General features: G+C 41.7%; 1 protein-coding gene across 1 annotated transcript in view; it reads left to right on the top strand.

The window, feature by feature from the left end:
• LOC128687309 (uncharacterized) overlaps window positions 1-22,007 on the top strand; it is a 148,752-nt gene that overhangs the window by 106,801 nt on the left and 19,944 nt on the right. The window lies entirely within an intron of this gene.

A 22,007-nucleotide genomic window follows, 5' to 3' on the forward strand; every position in this document is an offset into this window, starting at 1 on the left:
TCCTCTCTCTCTCTCTCTCTCTCTCTCTCTCTCTCTCTCTTGTATTTTATTTATTGTATACATTACAGACTAGTCGACGAATGGACTCATGTGCATCACTCGGGTATTATAATTTGTTACAATAACAAGGGCTAAGGGATTGACCACTGTCATTCAAGCTTAGTAGTCTTTCAGTTTCTCATAACCTTTAGGGGATGAGCACCTTAGAATTTCCTCACTACAGCTTTCTTCTTTCTTTCTTCGTATAAGATAGATACTCCAGTGTTGGCGGGTTCTTGTTTATTAGCTGATCTCCCTTAGGAAACGGAGACTTCGTGTTTTTCTTCAAGTATCTAAGATATTGAAGAAATGACACACCTGAGAAACACTTAAGATATTTATAAAATAAAGTTTATCTCCTGGCCCCTTGTTTAAGAAACACAGTGTATGATACCAAGGTGCAAGTCTCTAAAGCCAAGTTAAGTGTATTAACAGCCAGCTCATTAAACTTAATGGAAAACATCAACTGACAACACTGTCATCACTTGACGTGGGTGAAGGCTGGTCGAGATCCATGGGTGCCAAAGTGTTGGCGATGATGTAATTTCCGAGTTTTATGTTCATTAGTATTGGAAGCTGCCATCAGTGAAGCTTTCAATCACATTGGTCTTCTCAGATCAGGTTCCTTGTAAATTATTTGGGGAGACCAGAGCAATGTCTGTGTTACCCAGAGAAATAAAGAAAGGCACCTAATTAACTAGAGTGAGACCAAACTAATTTTCAGCATCTCTGATCTTAAAAGAAGAGAGTGACTGGGAGCTTAAGCTGGTAGTTTCCAATACTATTGAACAAAAATTGGAAGTTACAGCATCTCCAATACTTTTGCTCACATGATTCTAGCTTACGTTACACCCAACCCATAACGTGACATAACTGTCAGGTAGCCTCTCTTGCATTTAGGTTATCCTTACCTGGCTGCTGCCACATATAACCTGACTTCAACCACTTGGCTTTATATATTTTTATTGTACCTCTTTTGCGTTTTTTGAATGAACAACGTCCGCAGATACACAGCTCAAGAGTCTTGCAAATGTATTGTTTCCTAAACTTATTGGTACCATATTTCTTGTTTTCATCTTATAAGAATGATTTGAAGTGTTAAATGAGTCCGAAACTCGATACAACAGGAAGAAATTACGAGGCAGATGTAAGAAGAACATGGGGAAAGTTTTTTCTAATCTAAATTATAGGAGAATGGAATAAACTACTCGTTAAAGTTGCAAGTGTGAAGACACTACACGCAGGGCTACTCAAATGGCGGCCCGCGGTTGAAATCCGGACCTTCTGAGTGTTGAGTGTCCCGTAGCTTGGCCGCTAGCGTACTCAGCTCATACACTGAGGTCCGGAGTTCGAATCTCCTCCGTTACGGCTGGAAAATATTATGGATGTATTTCCATAAGACACCTGCTGTCCATGTTTACCCATCAGTATAAAATGGGTACCTGGGTGTTAGTCGATTGGTGTGGGTCTCATCCTGGGACATAACTGACCTAATTTGCGGGAAATGCTCAGCATAACAATCGGCTTTCTATATAGTAGTATGTTATTGATGTCAGCTAGGCCTGTATACCTTGTACATGTACACGTAAAGATATTATTATTATTATTATTATTATTATTATTATTATTATTATTATTATTATTATTATTATTATTATTATTATTCTGGTTGGACCGCGGCTTCAGGAGAAAGCTTAGTTAAATAACAGGAGTTACCACGTTCAGGATCAGTTGGTACACAAGACCGGGATTAATACATTATTCTATCTGAAATACATACACTGAATGGAATACAGTATTCTAGCATAGCTCAATAGCAAAACAGTACACAGGCACACATACACAGACAAGTTACCTACAGTCATACACAGATTACACCAGTGTTGCTGATTTTTACATGTTAAAATTCGGATTTTTTTTTAATTTACTTCAAATCTTGTTGTAGTGTAATTTTTATTATATACAATTCTGTTAATCAGTATATATTTAAATTTTTCAGTTTGAAAACTCCATTTAAACCAATTTGAGTAAAAAAATCCAAAACTTGTTCGATGTAATGTAAAAAAAAAAAATTTCCCACTATTTATCTTCACTTTTTGTAAATTTTTATAAGACGAGGACTGAAAATGAAGTTTATGGAAAATGATGAGTACACTGACCTATACTTGGATTTGTTGCTTTTCATGAATGTGTGTAAAAAAAGTATCCGGACCTTTGTATACATTGGTACTTATCCAAGTGAACCTTTGCTCATAGTTGAGTAGTCCTGTTATTTTTTTTTAGTTAGTTTAATATGTTTATTATGCACCCCATACCCATCCTGTGGGCGGTAGTCAAAAGATTACAGAGGTACATAATTGGTCCAGGGACTGGACTCCAAAGTTTTGATAGCTGAGCAAGTTACAAAGGTAATGAACTAGATCTGGTCATAATCATGACCAAGTTACAAAGGTAATGAGCTCCAGGTTGAGCTGGTCACACATGAATAATTGCAAAGGTAATGAATCATAAACACATTAATCATGAGATTTTACAAAGGTAATGAGCTCCAGGTAGAGCTGGTCACAATCATGACAAGTTTCAAATGTAATAAATGATAAACACGTTATGTTCTAGAGTGATTTAAGAACCAGGTAGACAAGTATCTTCAAGTACAGTACCGAACTCGATATAATGCTGGATACCCGATGTTCGTTTATCATCTGCACTAGAAAGATCAGTTTAAAACGAGGCAACTAAGTTAATAATTGTGTTAATTATATAACTGGTGATACACTGAAGTAGTATCTCTGGTGCATGGACAGTCGCAGGAGTGAAGATCTCCTGTACACTCTCCCTCCCACCAGGTAGACACAGTAATACAGTTGCTTTTACCTGCAGCCGACCACTATCTTACACCTTGGTTAGTATGTTCCTGGTTAAAGATGGTGCCACTCCTTCCTCTAGTGAGCAGAAAACATTCCTTGTTATAAAAGATCCAGGAGGAAGTTGACATGTACGGTGCTTGGGGGTCTGAGCAGGGAATGTACTAGTGAAATAAGCAATTTTTTTTTTATACGAAGAAGAGTAGCGCATTGATTAAAGATTTAAAGAAATGCATGAGTACCCCCTCTAAGGATAATGCGACCTTAGGTATGTGGGTAGGCAATATTCAATACTTCTGTCTGGGTATCCTTTGTTCGAACACACACACACACACACACACACACACACACACACACACACACACACACACACACACACACACACACACGCACACACACACACGCACACACACCAGAGCTAAAGGGGAATGTCCTATGAAGAAAGGTTGAGGGAAATCGGCCTGACGACACTGGAGGAGAGGAGGGATAGGGGAGACATGATAATGATACAAAATACTGCGTGGAATAGACAGGGTGGATAGAGACAAGATGTTCCAGAGAGGGGACACAGAAACAAGAGGTCACTTTTTGAAGTTGAAGACTCAGATGAGCCACAGGGATGTTAGGAAGCATTTCTTTACTCACAGAGTGGTCAGGAAGTGGAACAGTCTGGCGAGCGAAGTAGAGGAGGCAGGAACCATACATAGCTTTAAGAAGAGGTATGATAAAGCTCATGGAGCAGGGAAAGAGAGGACCTAGTAGCATTCAGTGAAGAGGCGGGACCAGGAGCTGAGTCTCGACCCCTGCAACCACAATTAGGCGAGTACACACACACACACATGAGATGATGGAATATATGGCAACAATATGCAAGGAAGCTGAGGAGAGGTTTGTACCCATGGGTAACAAATATAACCAGAAGGCCAGGATGAGCCCTAGGTTAACCCAAAGGTGTAGAGAGGCCAAAATCAAGTGTGCTAGAGAATGGAAGAAGTATAGAAGGCAAAGGATCCAGGAGAATAAGGATAGCAGTCGTAGAGCCAGAAATGAAAATGCACGAGTAAGAAGGGAGGCCCACCGATAATACGAAAATGGTATAGCAACGAAAGCCAGACCTGACCAGAAGCTGTTGTACTGCCACATCAAGAAGAAAATAACAGTCAAGGACCAGGTTATGAGGCCGAGGAAGGAGGGAGGGGAGATCACAATAAACTATCGAGAAGTATGTGAGGAGCTCACCATGAGATTCAAAGAAGTGTTCACAGAGAAGTCAGAAAGAACTCAAGAAAGATGGAGAGGTGGGGTACACCATCAAGTGTTTGACACAATACATACAACCGAGGAAGAAGTAAAGAGGATGCTAAGTGAGCTAGATACCTCAAAGGCGATGGGGCCGGATAACATCTTTCCATGGGTCCTGAGAGAAGAAGCACAGGCGCTATGTGTACCATTAATAACAATCTTCAACGCATCTATCGAAACAGGGCGACTACCTGAGGTATGGAAGACCGTAAATATAGTTCCAAATTTTAAACAAGGGGACAGGCACGAAGCATTAAACTACAGACAAGTGTCACTGTCGTGTATTGTATACAAAGTCATGGAGAAGATTATCAGAAGAGTGGTGGAGCACCTAGAAAAGAATGAGCATATCTGTGACGACCAGTACGGAAAACCCCTTGGAGCTAGTGATCATGTGGTTCTGTGCTTAGATTACATAGTTGAGGTACAAGTGGAGAGGGTAGCAGGAATAAGTCGGGAAAATCAAACTACAAAAGGGGGGACTACACATGCATGAGGAACTTCCTGCAAGACCTTCAGTGGGAGACAGTATAGGCAGGAAAACTAGTAAAAGAAATAATGGGTTATGTTACAACAAAATGCAAGGAGGTAGAGGAGAGGTTTGTTCCCAAGGAAAACAGAAATAATGGGAAGACCAGAACGAGTCCTTGGTTTACCCAAAAGTGTAGGGAGGCAAAAACTAAGTGCACTAGAGAATGGAAAAAGTACAGTAGACAAAGGACCTATGAAAATAAAGAGATTATCCGAAGAGACAGAAACGAATATGCACAGATAAGAAGGGAGGCTCAGCGACATTACGAAAATGACATAGCATCGAAAGTCAGTCTGACCCGAAGCTGTTGTATAGCCACATCAGGAGAAAAACAACAGTCAAAGACCTGGTAATCAGGCTGAGGAAGGAAGGTGGGGAGATCACAAAAAACGACCAAGAGGTATGTGAGGAGCTCAACATGAGTTTTAAAGAAGAATTTACAGTGGAGACAGGAAGGACTCTAGGAATTCAGAATAGGATGAAATACACACAACCAAGGGGGAGGTGAAGAAGCTATGTGAACTTGATACCTCAAAGGCGGTGGGACCAGACAACAAAAAAAATCATAGCGGAGGATATAAACAATAATCCAAATAAATTATTACACAAGCAAAATATACGAAATAGAGAAACATCAGGTAAACTTAGTGGAGAAGATAGTGTAATATGAACAAAATAAGTGAATGACTGAGTCAACTCTGTACGAGAAAACATTGAAGAACCCAGTATTAAAAAAAAATGACAAAGGTATGTGGATAATATGGTAAAATAAGTAAGGAACAGCATTATAATGAACCATATAGAGAGAAATAACACGGAATAGAACAATAAATTATAACAAGGGTTATAAACAAGATGATAAATACGAATTACGTTATTCTAAGGTGAACGTAGTTTAAATGTGTATATGAATGTAAATGATGCTCGTAATATTTATATAATGGAAAATAATAATAATTGTCTGATGGGCAGCGAGAAGAATAGAAGATGCAAGAAACCGGATATTAAACTAGATGCGAAAATGTAAGTGACCTTTAATAAGAGCAGAAAAGAAAGTGAGTAAATGGGCAATACATGCAAGCAACACGATAAATGACTTTAATAAGCAAAAAAGTATAAGAAGAGGGGAGAGTATGCAAGGTGGAAGATAAATGATCTTAACACAGGGTGATATAATGGGAACCGGGAAGTGTGGGGTATTAGGCGTAAAATAGATTATAGTGAAACAGCTTATTGCAATTATACAGGTGATAAAGTAATATGATATATGTATCGTACTTTACAAATCAGAATACATACATATGAATAATTCGATACCTTTATGTACAGTCCTGAAATATAATTGTACGTAGGCACGAAACATGAGCCACACTTACTAGTGGTATTTATGATGATGTTGTGGATGTTTTATTGGATGATATTTCAGCAAGAGAGACGGATATCCATGGATGAAAAGAGGAACTGAATTGTAGTTAGAGACTGAGAGCATCGAAAGCTAAAGCTGAGCCAAAGATGTTGTAGAGACGCATATGAAAGAAAACAGCAGTGAAAGACAAGGTACTAAGACTGAGGAAGCAAGTTGAGGAGCTCGCTAGAAATGACCAGGAAGTCTGTAAGAAGTGTACCCTAAGTTTTAAGAAGTTTTTCGGTAGAAACTGGAACATTTCTTGAGAGTAAAGGAGAAAGCGCACACTAACGAGTATAACTCAAAGTACACACAACACAAGAGTAAGACTACTGAGTGTGCTTAATTCCTGGAAGGCAGTACCACCAGAAAACATTTTTTCCTTTTCTGAGAAATGGAGCAAGAGCTCTGCACTAATCACATATGTTCACTTAAATGTGGTTGTAGCAGTTGAGTCTGCCTAATTCCTGGTCTGCCTAATTCCTTCCTTTCCAGAATCGTGAGGCCTTTTATACCTTCTCGAAGATGTGCCTGCGCACATCTTCGACAATGTCATTCCATTTCCTGGCCACCAAGAAACTACTTCCTGACATCCTCAAACAGTCTAACTCTCCCTACCTAATAAATTCGTCCTAGTTATTTGTATGTTGTTGTCATGTCTCGCCTTCTTTCCTCTTACCTACAATGTTACTTAATTCAGTTCCTTTAGCCTCTCTAGTAGCTCATACCAGTTAGCTCGAGAACAAGCTTGACTGTATACCTCTATTCTTTTTCAAAATACTTAGCATGCATTTCCAGATGTTGCATCCACATTGGTGCTGCATACTTCAAGACAGGGCTGAAATATGTAGTGTTAGTGGCATATAATGACTTTTCGTTAAAATTCCTGATGGTAACCCTAAGATTTGATACACCAGCATTTGATCCACCAGTTAATCAACTATTGTGAACCTCAGGCCATATACCAGGCACAGTATTCACCCTCTAAGTCTTTCTCTTTTAGTGATGCCAACAGCGTTGCTCTCCCGAATCACTATTATATGCAATCTTCTTTTCTTCTTGTACCTATCACTATAATCGTTACCTCGTATTTTACTGAGTGAACTACTAGCCGCTATCGTTAACAAGTGATTCGAAACAGGGCAACTGCCGAAGGTGAATATAATGAAGAATATAGACCCCAGATTTAAAAAAAGGGGACAAATGGGAAGGGATAAAAAATCCTGTGTCGAAGACGTGAGTAATGTGTGAGATTATACAGCGATTATCTGGGAAAGAGTATATGGAGCATTTGAAATTGAGAGAGTTTATTAGCACTAGCCTTCACGATTTTAAGATGGTGGGTCCTGTCTAACAGCACGAGAAATAGTCACAAAACTATAGGTAAAGGTAACAATAACAGAGGAAAGTACTACCGCTGATCAAGGAATACTGCACAAGAAGGAAACGAGTTTTTGTCCGGGAGAGCATGTCAAAATGTGTAAGTAAGACAAGTGGGGTTCAAGAAGGTGCAGCACTGGGACCCGTAATGTTTTTTTTATTTGTGTATGTGTGACTACACTTCAGAAGAAATCGAGTCATAGGTGTCCCTTTCGCAGATGATGTAAAATCAATGAGTAGAATACAAGCAGAGTAGACCAAGAAAGAGTATAAGGTAATGTAGACAAACTACAGGATTTTTGTGATTAGTGGCTATTAGATTTTAACTCCAGTAATGTATTATGTTAATCATTGACTGGCAAAGAAGACAGGAAAAAGAGTACAGGATTCGGGACTAAAAGCTGTTAACGTCCCTGAAAGAGAAGGACCTCGGGTCAACACAGTTCCCAGCACATCGCCTGAGGCACATATCAACCGAGTAACCATCGCAGCAAAGCATATTTGCCAAATTTAAAGGTATCATTCAGGTGTCTCAGCAAGGAGGCATTCAAGACACTATATAATGCACCTAATAGTCCCGCACTAAAATAAGCAGCGCCAAAATGGAACCCACATATGATTAAACATGCCAAGTTCCCAGGATTATCAAGATTATCAAGAAGACTAGTTCCAGACCTTGCGGTACGGACTTCAAGAAGAGGCTGAATGAACTATTAGGATTTTGAGAGTTATAATAGCGGTTTTGAAGGGACTTGAGTAGAGTTCACTAAAGCCTCGCCGGTTTGAGATTCATCTGTAAAATCCTGCATTTCTGGTCACTTCTCTATGGTATCAGAGGACAGTAGGACCAGTGGTGTCATGATTACGATGTACAGGAGAATAAGAAATATTGACTGTGTACCTGGTGGGCCTCCTCGAGAGGCGGATCTCAGGTACATGAATGAAGTGCTGAAATCTAAAAAAAAAAAAAAAGTAAAAATAGGAAATACCTTAGAGAATCGAAAGTCCTGTACAGCAACGTACAGTAGCAGAAGCTGGATCCGAACTTTGAAGAAATGATGTGATAATGCTCTCTCTCTCTCTCTCTCTCTCTCTCTCTCTCTCTCTCTCTCTCTCTCTCTCTCTCTCTCTCTCTCTCTCTCTCTCTCTCTCTCTCTCTCTCTCTCTCTATCTATCTATCTATCTATCTATTTATCTATCTATCTATCTATCTCGTGCTAACTCTTTCTCAACACGACGGTATTACGAGGGTAGTCCAAGATTTAATTGCTTTATTCAGAAATTTAGAGTTGCTTCCCCTTGCAGCTCATTTAAAAGCTTCCCTAACATTATCAATCAAGTGAGTTTAATTATTCTGTACATGGCCAAAAAGAATCTTTTATATCGCCTCGTAGAAAACATTCAATATTATTTCCTACAGTATATAATACACACTTTTCGACATTGAAAGAGCATTTATCTACGAAATTACAGGGCAGATTTATATCCATGTGAAAGTTTGTATTAATCTGTGCCTAAAGTTCATTTTGAATGTTCATCACAAATACAAGCAATGCATTAACGCTACCCTATGTAACATATAATTATTAAAATCATTGTAAGAAGAAAACAGAGAGGAACTGGATGAAGTAGTAACTGGATGCCGGCCAAAGATTCCATTTGGTTATTTGGTATTCGTTAATTTCTCCATTAATGCTAGCGCTCTGTACGAATATTTTTCTTAACTCGAGTCATTCCAGAGAGAAAAGATTGCAGCTGAAGTGATGTTTTTGAGAAGTGTAGAGCCAGAGTGTGGTCGATGTTTACTGCCCGTCCTGTGGTACTGAAGTTCTTCTAGCTCATCGCGATGTTTATCTAAGTGAGGCACTTTGATGGTATTGGCTCTGCACAGCAATAAGGCCATTCATATTTGTGGTGCTGAAGGCACTGCTGAAATGACAACTCCATGACAAGAGATAAATCGCCTTGCACGGTTCTCTATCTGTCCAGAGATGTAGATTACACGAGGAGCGTTCAGTCCAAGAAAGCTAATAGCACATTTGTGCCTCATACAGAGTTTTGCGGCCTTTACTGCAAGATAGGTGTGAGATATGCCTCATTCCTTTAAACTTTTTAACTGCTTTGCGTGCAAGATTTATATCATATGATTTTTTTCGTGGATATTTTGGAGTCAAATTTCACTCCTACGATATCTATTTCCAGCACCAGAACACTCTTCCACTCATTACCGCCGCTCCAGCTTTACCATTATAATGTCTAGAGGTCATCTTTTATATTTTTGCCGAACCATATATAACCTGTCATCGGTCCCAATTACTCCGATATGGAAAACATGAGGAAATTATAACTATATCGGTGTATAAAACAAATTCCAACCACACAATAAAGCGAAAACTACTGTAAAAGACCTGGGAGTGATAATTAGTCCTAATGGAGATATGTGGTAGCTCCCCAACTTAGTCAACAGTATTTGCTTCTGAATGAACGTTTATATGTACACGTTTGTTGTAACATGTGTTGGCTGGTAGATGAGGTGTAAATTTCTGGATGCATTGTTAGTAAGAGAGAGATAAGATTTCGTTCGGATTTTTAACCCCGGAGGGTTAGCCACCCAGGATAACCCAAGAAAGTCAGTGCGTCATCGAGGACTGTCTAACTTATTTCCATTGGGGTCCTTAATCTTGTCCCCCAGGATGCGACCCACACCAGTCGACTAACACCCAGGTACCTATTTGCTGCTAGGTGAACAGGACAACAGGTGTAAGGAAACGTGTCGAAATGTTTCCACCCGCCGGGAATCGAACCCGGGCCCTCCGTGTGTGAAGCGGGAGCTTTAGCCACCAGGCCACCGGGCCACTCTATGTTTTACTGAAGAGCGTTATATTAGGTATGCAGGGGATATTATGCTGTTATGGATGGTTCCCTCTGACGATGACTGTAAATACGATAATCATAGTTGGATCATTCGTCTCTCAACCCTTGAGTGGAGAGGACGTGTGCTGCTGCTGCCCCCTGGAGTTGTCTGGTGGCAGTATTATTTTCACCAACATGGCGCAGGCTCGCCGGCGCAGGGTAAATACAGTCTGCATTGTATTAACCAGTGGAGCTGTAACGGGGCCATCAATGGAGTTGCTGTTGCCTGCAATCATCAGAGATACCTACGGAATAGCCAAAGAGGAGATTTGTGGACTTGCATTGAACGGAACGAAGAGGATTTTTGTAAAATTTAGTTCGGCGACTGTGTATGAGGCAGTTGTGAATAAGTTTCAAGAGGTGGCCATACCAGTTAACCATGCTGTGACGGTGCGGCTGCATGATGTGTCCAGCTATTACACATGGGTTAAGATCAGGAATGTGCCGTTCGAGGCGGATGCATCTGACATCCGGTTCATTATGTGTAAATACGGCACAATACATACGATCACTGCAGGAAGGTGGTCAGTTGGCCAGTATATGGGGATACCTGAGGGTGCATTCTCTGTCAAGATGACGCTCAGACATCCAATTCCATCGTACGTGGTGATGGAAGATTTCAGGACTCAGGTTTTTGTAACATACGCTGGGCAGCGAAGCACTTGCCGTTTGTGCGGCTCGTATGATCACCTGGCTGCGCAATGTGAAAGAAGACGTGGTGATAGGGACCAGCAGCAACGACGTGATGTGGAGGAAAGGAGAGAGGATCAAGATCAACTGTTTTCGACTCTGCCTCAGCAGAGTTTGACATGGAGTGAGGAGGTTGAGAGGGCCGAAGAAAAGGAGATGGCGGGGGCTACGCAGGGGGACGACATCACTTCCCTGGACGTTGTACAAGTGCTTGATGAGGTCATCGCGGAAGCGAATGGTAGTGACGCGGAAACTACGATAGTGTCGACGTTTGAGAACATTTTGGATAATGAGAGTCCTTGTCCGGATGTTGGTACAGACCTGGATCATGGGTCTGCAGTTGAGGAGGGCGTGGTGACGCCAACCCAGACTGAAGTGTGTCGTAAGGATGCACAGTTGGTGAGAACTGTGGAGGTGGAGGTTCATCATGGCACTGAGCTGGATGACTTGATGCAGGTCGCGGGTACGACGCGAAAGCGCGCAGCAGTGCTTTCGGATTCCGACGACGTGCTTACGCCCGCACAAAGACCTGGGAAGAAAACATGGGCGGAAGCCATGCGGAGAGGTTCAAGTGGCGTCCAGGGGCAGGGGTTGGGTAAGGGTGGACAGAAAGGGGGGGGGAGGGAAAAGGGTGCAATGAAACGATCAGGTGATAAGTCGGTAGTGTCAAGAGGGAAACCCCCTTTGTCGGTTTTAAGTGCCTGACATTGAACATCAATGGCTTGAGGTCTCAGAGAAAGTGTGAGTGGTTTAAGGAATATTTGGTGCGTCATGACGTTGACGTTGTGTTCTTGCAGGAACACAATTATAGACCGGGTTATGAGTTGAAGGTGGATGGGTATAATGTGTATGTTGAGCATGCAGTCAGATTGAAAGGAGGTGTGGCCATTTTGGTGAAAGAAACTAGCCCGTTGGTTGTCAGGCATAGTGAGGGGGGAGAGGGGAGGGTGATTCGCGTGGATGGGGTTATGGGGTCAGGTACAGATGACGTTGGTGTGTGTGTATGGCCCAGCAGAGGGAGATGTGAGGATAAAGAATAAATTCGTAAGGGACGTTCTGGTATATTATTTGCGTGGATTGCCGGGGGTTGCTGTGATAGGAGGTGACTGGAACTGTGTGATAAGGAATAAGGATGTTGAACCGAGAGGGGCAGGGCATTGTTTGGGGATATTGGGAGAATTGTTATCCGGGATAGGATTGACAGATGTTGAGGGAGGTGAGGTGGTGGAGCACACATTTATTAAACGTGGGTATGCGGCTAGGCTCGATCGATTATACGTTCCCAGGACAGTTGTAATACATAGTGTGAGGGTAATGGACGTAGTATTTTCTGATCACAGGGGTGTTTTGGTGGATATAGGTTGGGAGGGGTTGCCGAGAAGGTGTAAGGGGTTTTGGAAGTTGAATGTAAAGTTGTTGCAGCAAGAAGAGTATCAACAGTCATTTGTTCAATTGTGGGAGGAGTTGGTGGCGGAGGCGCCTGGGAATAGTGAATTGGTTAGTTGGTGGGACTCTGTGGCGAAATCTCGTATTAAGGAATTTTATATTCGTAGTGGGAGGGAATATAACAGGTTGAAGTATGGGTACCAATCTTATCTTGAGGGACAGTTGAGAGCTTGCTACGAGCGTGGGAGTGCTAGTCATCCGGTGGATGATATTGAGGGATTAAAGGAGCGTATCAGGGATTTGCAAAATGAAAGATTTGATGGCGCGCGAGTTTTGGGTGGGCTGGAAGAGGTGTTATGGGGTGACAGGCCTTCGGCATGCGTGTTGAGGAAACAGCGTAAGAGAAGAGTGGCGACGGAGATGATGGGATTAACTGTTCATGTGGGGATGGGAGGGTATAGAGAGGGGCAGGTATTAGTAACGACAGAGGGTATGAGTGGTTATCTAGATGCATGGTTTAGGTCATATGCACAAAACGGAGGTATTCGAGATGAGGCTTTAAAGGAAATGGGAGGTTTCGTGCAATGTGAGATTGATGGTATGGATAGGGTAACATTAGAAGGTCCGATCACGGAAAGTGAGATTTCGCAAGCTTTGTCTGGTGCAAGCTTAGGTAAGGCGCCAGGTGTAGATGGGTTGCCTAATGATTTTTACGTTAGGAATTGGGAAGTATTGAGAGGATTTTTAGTTAGGTTATTCAATGTAATGAAGGATGATGGGGAAATGGGGGAGCAGCAAAGGACTGCTGTCGTGGTATTAGTTCCGAAAGGTGGACAGACTACAGTAGAGGATTACCGAGCAATATCGCTTATGTGTGGCGATTATAAGTTATTTGCACGAATATTAGGGAATAGAATAAAAAAGGTGATAGGTAACGTAATTGACAGAGGACAATATGGGGTACCGGGTAGGACAATGTATGCAGGGCATGGAGTTCTTAGAAGTTTTATAGAAAAGAGGGGGGCGTGGGGGGGCGGGGGTGTGTTGGCATTGGATTGGCGAGCTGCTTACGATAGTGTGGAGAGGGATGCGTTATGGAGGTTCATGCGTTGGCAGGGATTCGGGAAGGAAATTATATCTTGGGCGAAAACATTGTATCAGGGAGCATCTATGAGAGTACAGGTTAATGGAAGGCTAGGTGTTAACATTCAGATGGGAAGGGGTTTGCGACAGGGTTGCCCTCTATCGCAAATATTGTTTGCGTGCCTCCAGGATCCCTTTTATAGGGCAGTTAGGTGGAGTATCGCAAGTGGAAGGGTTAGTAATGAACGAGAGGGTTGGCCGGGTATTGTGGGTTATGTGGATGATACAACTGTATTGGTGAGGGATGAGACGGATTTACACAAGGTTGGAAAGGTGGTAGATGTGTTTGGAGAGGCTACTGGGATGGAAATTAATGTGGCAAAGTCTAAGTATATGGACCTAGGCAATAACGTAAATAGAGATGGGACTGTAGGGCGCGGGTGGAGTGTGGTGGATCAGCTATTGATTTGTGGGATAGTGTACGCTAAGAATGATAGGGTCGCACAAGAGGTAAATTCGATGCGCACCGTGGATGGGGTATTGAAAAGATTGGGTGGTTTGAGGACGGCGCAGCTAACGTTGCATCAGAGGGTCATTGTGACGAACGTGCTGTTGTATAGTAAGATATGGCACGTGGTGGCAGTATACCCGCTGAGGCGGCGAGAGGTGCAACGGTTGCAACATGGGATTTTCCGATTTATATGGGGATCGGGTTGTGACTGGCTAAGTAGAGGGGTGGTGACGCTTCCCGTTAGCCACGGGGGGCTGGGGCTTATACATTTAGAAAAGCGTATGATGAGTGTGTATCTAAAACGCGGGTATTTGGGGGAGGTGGGGGCGAGAAAAGGGGGGCTAGAAAAACTGCGTATGGATATGCAACGATGGTGGGGGGGTAAGGATTTAATGATTGGTGAGGCCATGTTGAGGGTTTTAATGACGGTGAGGGATCCGAAGCGCCTTAAATTGAGGATTCTTGAGAGGGTGGGGGGTGGGTCTGTGGTGGCGGCAGTTGAGGGGGCATACCCCATGTATGCGTGGGGGAATATCTGGAAATGTTTACGGCAATTGCGTATTAAACCAGGTGTAAGGGAGGTAATGTTTAGGTTTCTACATGGAATCTTGCCGTCTGGTGTTGTGTTATTTAATAGGAGACTAAGGAAGGGTGGGGAGTGCAAAGAGTGTGGATGTTCCGAGACTATTTTTCATGCGGTGTATTTTTGTAATTGTTTAGAAGCTGTGAGGGTATGGTTAGTAGTTAGGTTAGTGGGTGGGGAAGGGTTACAGGTGTTAAGGGTGTTAAGTTTAGATATAGGTGGGTGGAGTCAGATGGTGGTGAATGTGGTTGTGTATGTGGTCACTGATTTTATTTATACGTCTTGGGCTATGAGGGAGGTGGGTGTGAGGGAGGTGGGTGTGAGGGAGGTGGGTGTGAGGGGAGGTGGGGTGACAGGGGAGGTGGGGTGTGCGGGAGGTGGGTGTGAGGGAGGTGGGTGTGAGGGAGGTGGGTGTGAGGGAGGGGGGTGTGAGGGAGGTGGGTGTGCGGGAGGTGGGTGTGAGGGAGGTGGGTGTGAGGGAGGTGGGTGTGAGGGAGGTGGGTGTGGATGAAAGAATAAAGGTGTTAGCGGCCACCATTTATAGAACTAAGTGTCGCAATAGGGATGTTTATGGGGGAAGGTGGGAGACAGTGTTTACTGAGGGATACCGGAGTTTTAAGTTAAAGGATTTACGGGATTTAAGTGTAAATGGGTAGCGACGGGCTAGTTTCTTGAGCGGAGATGTGTGGATGGCTTTTAAAGTGTGTGACTGGATTTGCACTGATACATTTATGCTTTCCTGAGTAGTGAGTGTGGTGTGGGTGGTGTTTTTACACATGTGTTTCCCTTTATGTTGTGAAGATTTTGGATAGTATATGTACGTAATGTATTGAAGCACTACATCATTGTGTGTATACAAGGTGAATGAAAGGGTAGAATCTAAAGTTTTTGTGTGTGTGAGAATGACTGTTCGTTATTGTGAGAGTGCCTTCAAAGATGTTATAGAAAGCATATACTAAATGGTGTTACTAAGGTATGCCATATGACTGTATCGAATATGCTGTGATACAAAGTCCGGGGTTTCCCTTCTTGTTGGATGCATTCTGTAAGACACAATTTCTGTATTCAGAAGGTTCGAAGTTTACATAGCTGTAATGAGTAACGTGGTACAGTTTTATATTATGCGAGATTGTATTTTTTGTACATAAAGCCTAACATATAATGTTTCAGCGGCCTGGTTAAGATTATATAGTACATGTCGTGTGACACTGTATGTGTAGGGTAGTGTTAAATATTTTAAGTACACGCTGTTGTTTTCCCTTTGCTATTTTATTGTTTAAAGTCACATATAAGAGTATATGTAAGGTAATATAAAAATGTATATTGATTTTGTGTAAATACGCAATTTCAGATGACTTTGTTGGATCAGGTGTGCATATGAGTTCAAGTAGCGGTGTATATGATGTATTAATACTGTTATAGGGTATATAGTGTATGAAGAAGTCTTGGGTGGATTGCACCCGTGTTGAGATATAGAGTATATTATCCTTGTATGCTAGGCAAAGTTTTCATAATTGTTACTTAGAGTAAGTAGTATCCTACGTTCTTATAGTATGTCAATGTTTTGTAGGTATTTGATGAGGGGGGGGTACCTTTTACTTCCAGAGCACATATGTACGACTTTATAAATGTACCTTTGGTGGGGGGTGGATGTATAGGTTTTAATGGTATGTGGTGAGGTTTTTACCTTTAAGAATTGTTTTGTATATAAAACTTGGCATAAGATGTTTAAGTGTGCTGAAGTAGATTCTCTGGATATGTTGTTGGTACACCTGTGTGAAGTTTCTTTTTCTTTTTTGATGGTGTATACGTATGTTGTACTTTAATTTTGTTGTTACATGTTGATTGGTTTCGTAACATGTTTGCTTACACGTATAATGTATACTGTATTTTAAATAAATAAAAAAAAAAAAAAATGTATAGAGGATGAGGGACAGTTTGTGTCAGCACAAAGTTAAATGTTTATGTGTATTTTGACAATGTAATTTATAATTCTGGGTAAGAACTGATACTATGTTCTTTTATTTATTTAATGTATTGTATTGTTTTAAATAAAATATAAAAAAAAAAAATCTTTCTCTCTCTCTTTATCTCTCCCACATATACATGTATATGTATACATAGGAGCAGGATCCATGCATATTTTTAAGAAGGGGCCAAAAGAGAGTGAACCAAGTAGCAACCAGAGACGTGGCGAGGCCAGGAACTGTGACTCGATCCCTGCAACAGCATACAGGTGCATGAGTACACATAGATGAGTACACATAGATGAGTACACATAGATGAGTACACATCATAAAATTGTCGACTAACACTCAGGAACAGTTGGCCACACGGAAGCTGAGACAAATTAGAGCTAATGGCAGTAAGTGGGAAGTCCTCAGAGTAGCAAACACTATTACGCTATGAATAAATGTGTGCAAAGGTAATTAGTGTTGCAACACTGACGATGATTGGTAAATGAGTTGTCGATTTCTGTGTGTAATGTTAGTCAACAGTGTTTTTGCTATGAACCAGGTTTTGATCATGCATGGGATATTTTTTTATTATTACTAATCGTTCGCTCCGGCGAAATATTAAAAAAATGTTAATTATTGTTATTTGGTAAATCGTGTGATATTCGTTTTATTTAACTTTGACGTTTCTCTCTCTCTCTCTCTCTCTCTCTCTCTCTCTCTCTCTCTCTCTCTCTCTCTCTCTCTCTCTCTCTCTCTCTCTCTCTCTCTCTCTCTCTCTCTCTCTCTCTCTATCTATCTATCTATCTATCTATCTACGTATCTATCTATCTATCTCACCATCTACGAGCTATATGCAAAAGAGCTACAGTAAAAGGGTAGGAGGTATCATTTAAACCCTCTATGTTAAACTGATAAATGTACTATCTGATATACTGTATGAACAAACTGATAACGGCTGCCAGCAGACTCGAACTACCATTTCGGGAAAGTCTCATATCACAGCAAGTGGCATAAGAACATAAACATGGCGGCGCACTGCAGAAGGTTCACTGCTATGCTGTCACCCCATATCTAATCCCTCTCACAATTCCATCCACTACATTTCTAAAAGTTCCCAAGGTGAGCTTCAGTGACATTTATTGGCAGTAATTTTTGCCATTTTATTCCATATGATTTAATACTGTACAACAGTACAGAACGGTAATCGAGTATTCAATTTCAATTAGATTTTTGGCCTTTCATCTGCATACAAAATAAACTATGACAACCAATACCTAGTATAGGTAAGATGTAGATCTTTCTCCATTAAGTTTTAAAAACAATCAAGAGAGGATTTACAGCAGAACAGAACATAGAGATACTAGAGGAAGCCATACTGTCATCTGTTTACATATGCACTCCTCCTGATACCAGTCGTTCACCAGAGTGGTGAACGACTGGTATCAGGAGCAACGCCAGACTGACCTTCAAGTCTCGCCAAGTAATAGCTGTGATTTCAGCCTAATATATAATATTGGTAGTAGGTTGGCAGACAGCAACCACCCAGGGAGGTACTACCGTCCTATGGTAGTAGGTTGGTAGAGAGCAACCACCCAGGGAGGTACTACCGTCCTATGGTAGTAGGTTGGTAGACAGCAACCACCCAGGGAGGTACTACCATCCTGTGGTAGTAGGTTGGTAGACAGCAACCACCCAGGGAGGTACTACCATCCTGTGGTAGTAGGTTCGTAGACAGCAACCACCCAGGGAGGTACTACCGTCCTATGGTTGTAGGTTGGTAGACAGCAACCACCCAGGGAGGTACTACCATCCTGTGGAAGTAGGTTCGTAGACAGCAACCACCCAGGGAGGTACTACCATCCTGTGGTAGTAGGTTGGTAGACAGCAACCACCCAGGGAGGTACTACCATCCTGTGGTAGTAGGTTGGAAGACAGCAACCACCCAGGGAAGTACTACCATCCTGTGCTAGTAGGCTGGTAGACAGCAACCACCCAGAGAGGTACTACCGCCCTATGGTAGTAGGTTGGTAGACAGGAACCACCCAGGGAGGTACTACCATCCTGTGGTAGTAGGTTGGTAGACAGCAACCACCCAGGGAGGTACTACCATCCTGTGGTAGTAGGTTGGTAGACAACAACCACCCAGGGAGGTACTACCATCCTGTGGTAGTAGGTTGGTAGACAACAACCACCCAGGGAGGTACTACCATCCTGCCAAATGCGTGTGAAACGAGAAGCTATAGTTGTTTTACACAGTGGTAGGAATGCTACTGTCTCTGTTCTTTCTGTGTCATAAACACGCAAGAAACATGAACGCCTTGCTACTTCTACTTACGCATACTACATACATATGTACACACATATGTATAAGCACTGGTCTAAATTTTCTCCTATTTTTCTAAATAGTTCTTATTCTTTTATTTCCTTTCATCTCCATGGGGAAGTGGAAAAGAATTTTTCCTCCGGAAGCCAGGCGAATAAAATGCCGGGAGCAATGCGCTAGTAACCCCTTCTGTATAAATTACTAAAAAAAGACAAGAAGAAGAACTTTTTAAAACTGGGATGTTTGAATGTGCGTGGATGTAGTGCTGATGATAAGAAAGAGATGGTCGCCAGTGTCATGAATGAAAAGAAGTTTGATATCCTGGCTCAAAGCGAAACAAATCTGAAGGGGATTAGGGGAGTTTAGGTGGACAGAAATCAACAGGTTTAAATCATGAGTATCTGAGAGAGACAGAACTAAGGAAGGGGTAGGAATAATGTAGAAGGCCAGATATGGAAGGAGAAGAGGGAACATAAATGTATAAATTCGAAGATTATGCATATTAAAACAAGGGTCGAATGCAAAAAGTGGGCTATAATAAGTGTGTATGTCCCCGAAGAAGAGAGTAGTGTAGACGGGAGAGAGAAATTTTGGGTGATGTTAAGCGAATGTTTAAGAACTTGAATCAAGTGAGAGAGTAATTGTGGAAGGGGACCTAAATGCTAAAGTAGGAGAAACGATTAGAGAGAATGTGTTAGGTAAGTTTGGGGTGCCAGGTGTAGATGACAATGGGGCCCTTTGATTGACCCTTTGTATAAAAAAAGGTTTGGTTATACGTAATACATATTTTAAGAAAAAAAATAAGTATACAGGATATGACATACGGCATAATGACAGTAGTTTTTTGACTAAGTTTTGGTAGATAAAAGATTGATGGGTAGACTTCAGGATGTGAATGTTTATAGAGGAGCCACATATATATCAGATCACTTTTTAGATGTAGCTACAGAGAGAGTAAAAGATAGATGGGATACAAGTGAGAGAGAAGTGAAAGTTAATAAACTCAAGGAGGGGGCAGTTAGGGTAAGATATAAAGAACTAGTGGAAGAAAGATGGGCTAGTGGGAGTATAAAAAAAAGGTACCATGGACGAGGATTGAACTCAGGGTAAGTGAGACATAAAACTCCAGACCGACGCGAGTTCAAGCCCCGCCCGTGGTATGGCTTGTTTGCAATTGTGTCATTACGATTTAGTGAGTAGTGGGAGTACAGGCAATGAGGCTTAAAAGGAATTAGGTAGATTTCAGAATGTAGTGTTAGAGTGTTCAGCAGAAGGTTGTGGTTACAGGAAAGTGGGTGTGGGAGGGAAGAAGAGTAATTGGTAGAATGATGAGGTAAAAAGAGTATTAAGAGAGAAAAAGTTAGCATATGAGTGGTTTTTACAAAGTAGAAATGATAAAAGGAGGGAGAGGTATATGGAGAGAAAAAGAGGGGTCAAGAGTGTGGTGAAGAAAAGTAAAAGGAGAGCAAATGAGAGTGGGAGAGATGCTATCAACAAATTTTTGTTGAGATTAAGAAATTTTGGAGACTGATAAGATGAGAAAGCCTAGGGAACAAATGGATGGAGAAGATGGTGAAAATATTTTCAGGGATTGTTAAATGTTGATAAAGATAAGGATGCTGTGAATTCGTGTATTAGGCAGGGAGGTATAACATCTTGTAGGAGTGAGGAAGAGCCGGTTGTCAGTATGGGGAAAGTGCGTGAGGCAGTGGGTAGAATGAAATGGGGCAAAGAGGGTAAGGTACCTAAGGATTGGCAGAGCGCATTCACAGTACTTTTGTATAAAAGCAAAGGGGACAAAGGAGAGTGTAAAAATTATAAGGGAATATGCCTGACGAGTATATCTGGTAAAATGTATGGTAGAGTTGAGTTATTAATGAAAGAATTAAGAATAAGATAGGGAGAAACGAAGAGGCTTTAAGAAGGGTAGGGGGAGTATAGAGCAATGTGGCAGATTTTGCAAATGTATGGAATAGTAGGTAGGTTACCGAAAGCAGTGAAGAGTTTGTACGTGGACAGTGAGGCTCAGGTTAGAGTATGTAGGAGAGAGGGAGATCATTTCCCAGTAAAAATAGGCCTTAGACAAGGATGTGTGATGTCACCATGGTTGTTCAATATATTTATAGATGGGGTTGTAAAAGAAGTGAATGCTTGGATGTTGGCAAGAGGTGTGGAGTTAGAAGATAAAGAATCTGAAAAAGTGGAAGTTGTCACAGTTGCTCTTTGCTGATGACACTGTGCTTATGGGAGATTCTAAAGAGAAGTTGAAGAGGTTGGAGGAGGAGGAAAACAAAAAATTTAGGTAATGAAGGATTGGATATTAAATTTGATGGAGGGAGTATGGAGGAAGTGAATGTATTCAGATATTTGGGAGTGGTCTTATCAGCAGATGGGTCTATGAAAGACGAGGTGAATCATAGAATTGACAAGAAGAAAAAGCTGAATGGTGCACTGTGGAGTCTATAGAGACAAAGAACATTACACTATGTAACACAATTTTTGTTCCTGGCAAGTTATTACAACCCAGGAGTCCCAAAGGCCTGTTATCCTGGGTGTAAAGGGAGCAAAATAAACACAGCAGAAAACTTTTGACTTATATTATCCTTCACCAATTTAGAACAGAAGTATGTACACTATATACACTATGTACAACAATAGGTATTAGTGCACTCCACGGTAAGCAAGGCAAAATAGAAGCCACTAGAGAGCAGACCGTGCTTCAACCAGCTCTAGAATGGGAATGACAAGGGCAGACAGAAGAGTGGTACCCACATAACCTCTGCGATTGCCAAAACCATCTTCTCACTGGCCGGAACCTGGGTACTGGTTGAACGACGGGGTCCCATCACCAACCCTTAGTCCCCTGGTTCGCTGGTTGGGGGAATAAAGGTTACGTACTCTTTGCATGCCACACAAGTAAATATTATTTTTCAACTCCTTTTATTGCAAAGCAATAGAAAATGCCATTATTCCTTTTAAACTTTGCTCTTCAGCTTGCAGGACGAATTTTTTACCAAAAATGGCAAAATTTCAATATT

This window comes from Cherax quadricarinatus, chromosome 62 (assembly GCF_038502225.1).
Source record: "Cherax quadricarinatus isolate ZL_2023a chromosome 62, ASM3850222v1, whole genome shotgun sequence".
Classification (NCBI taxonomy): Eukaryota; Metazoa; Arthropoda; class Malacostraca; order Decapoda; family Parastacidae; genus Cherax; species Cherax quadricarinatus.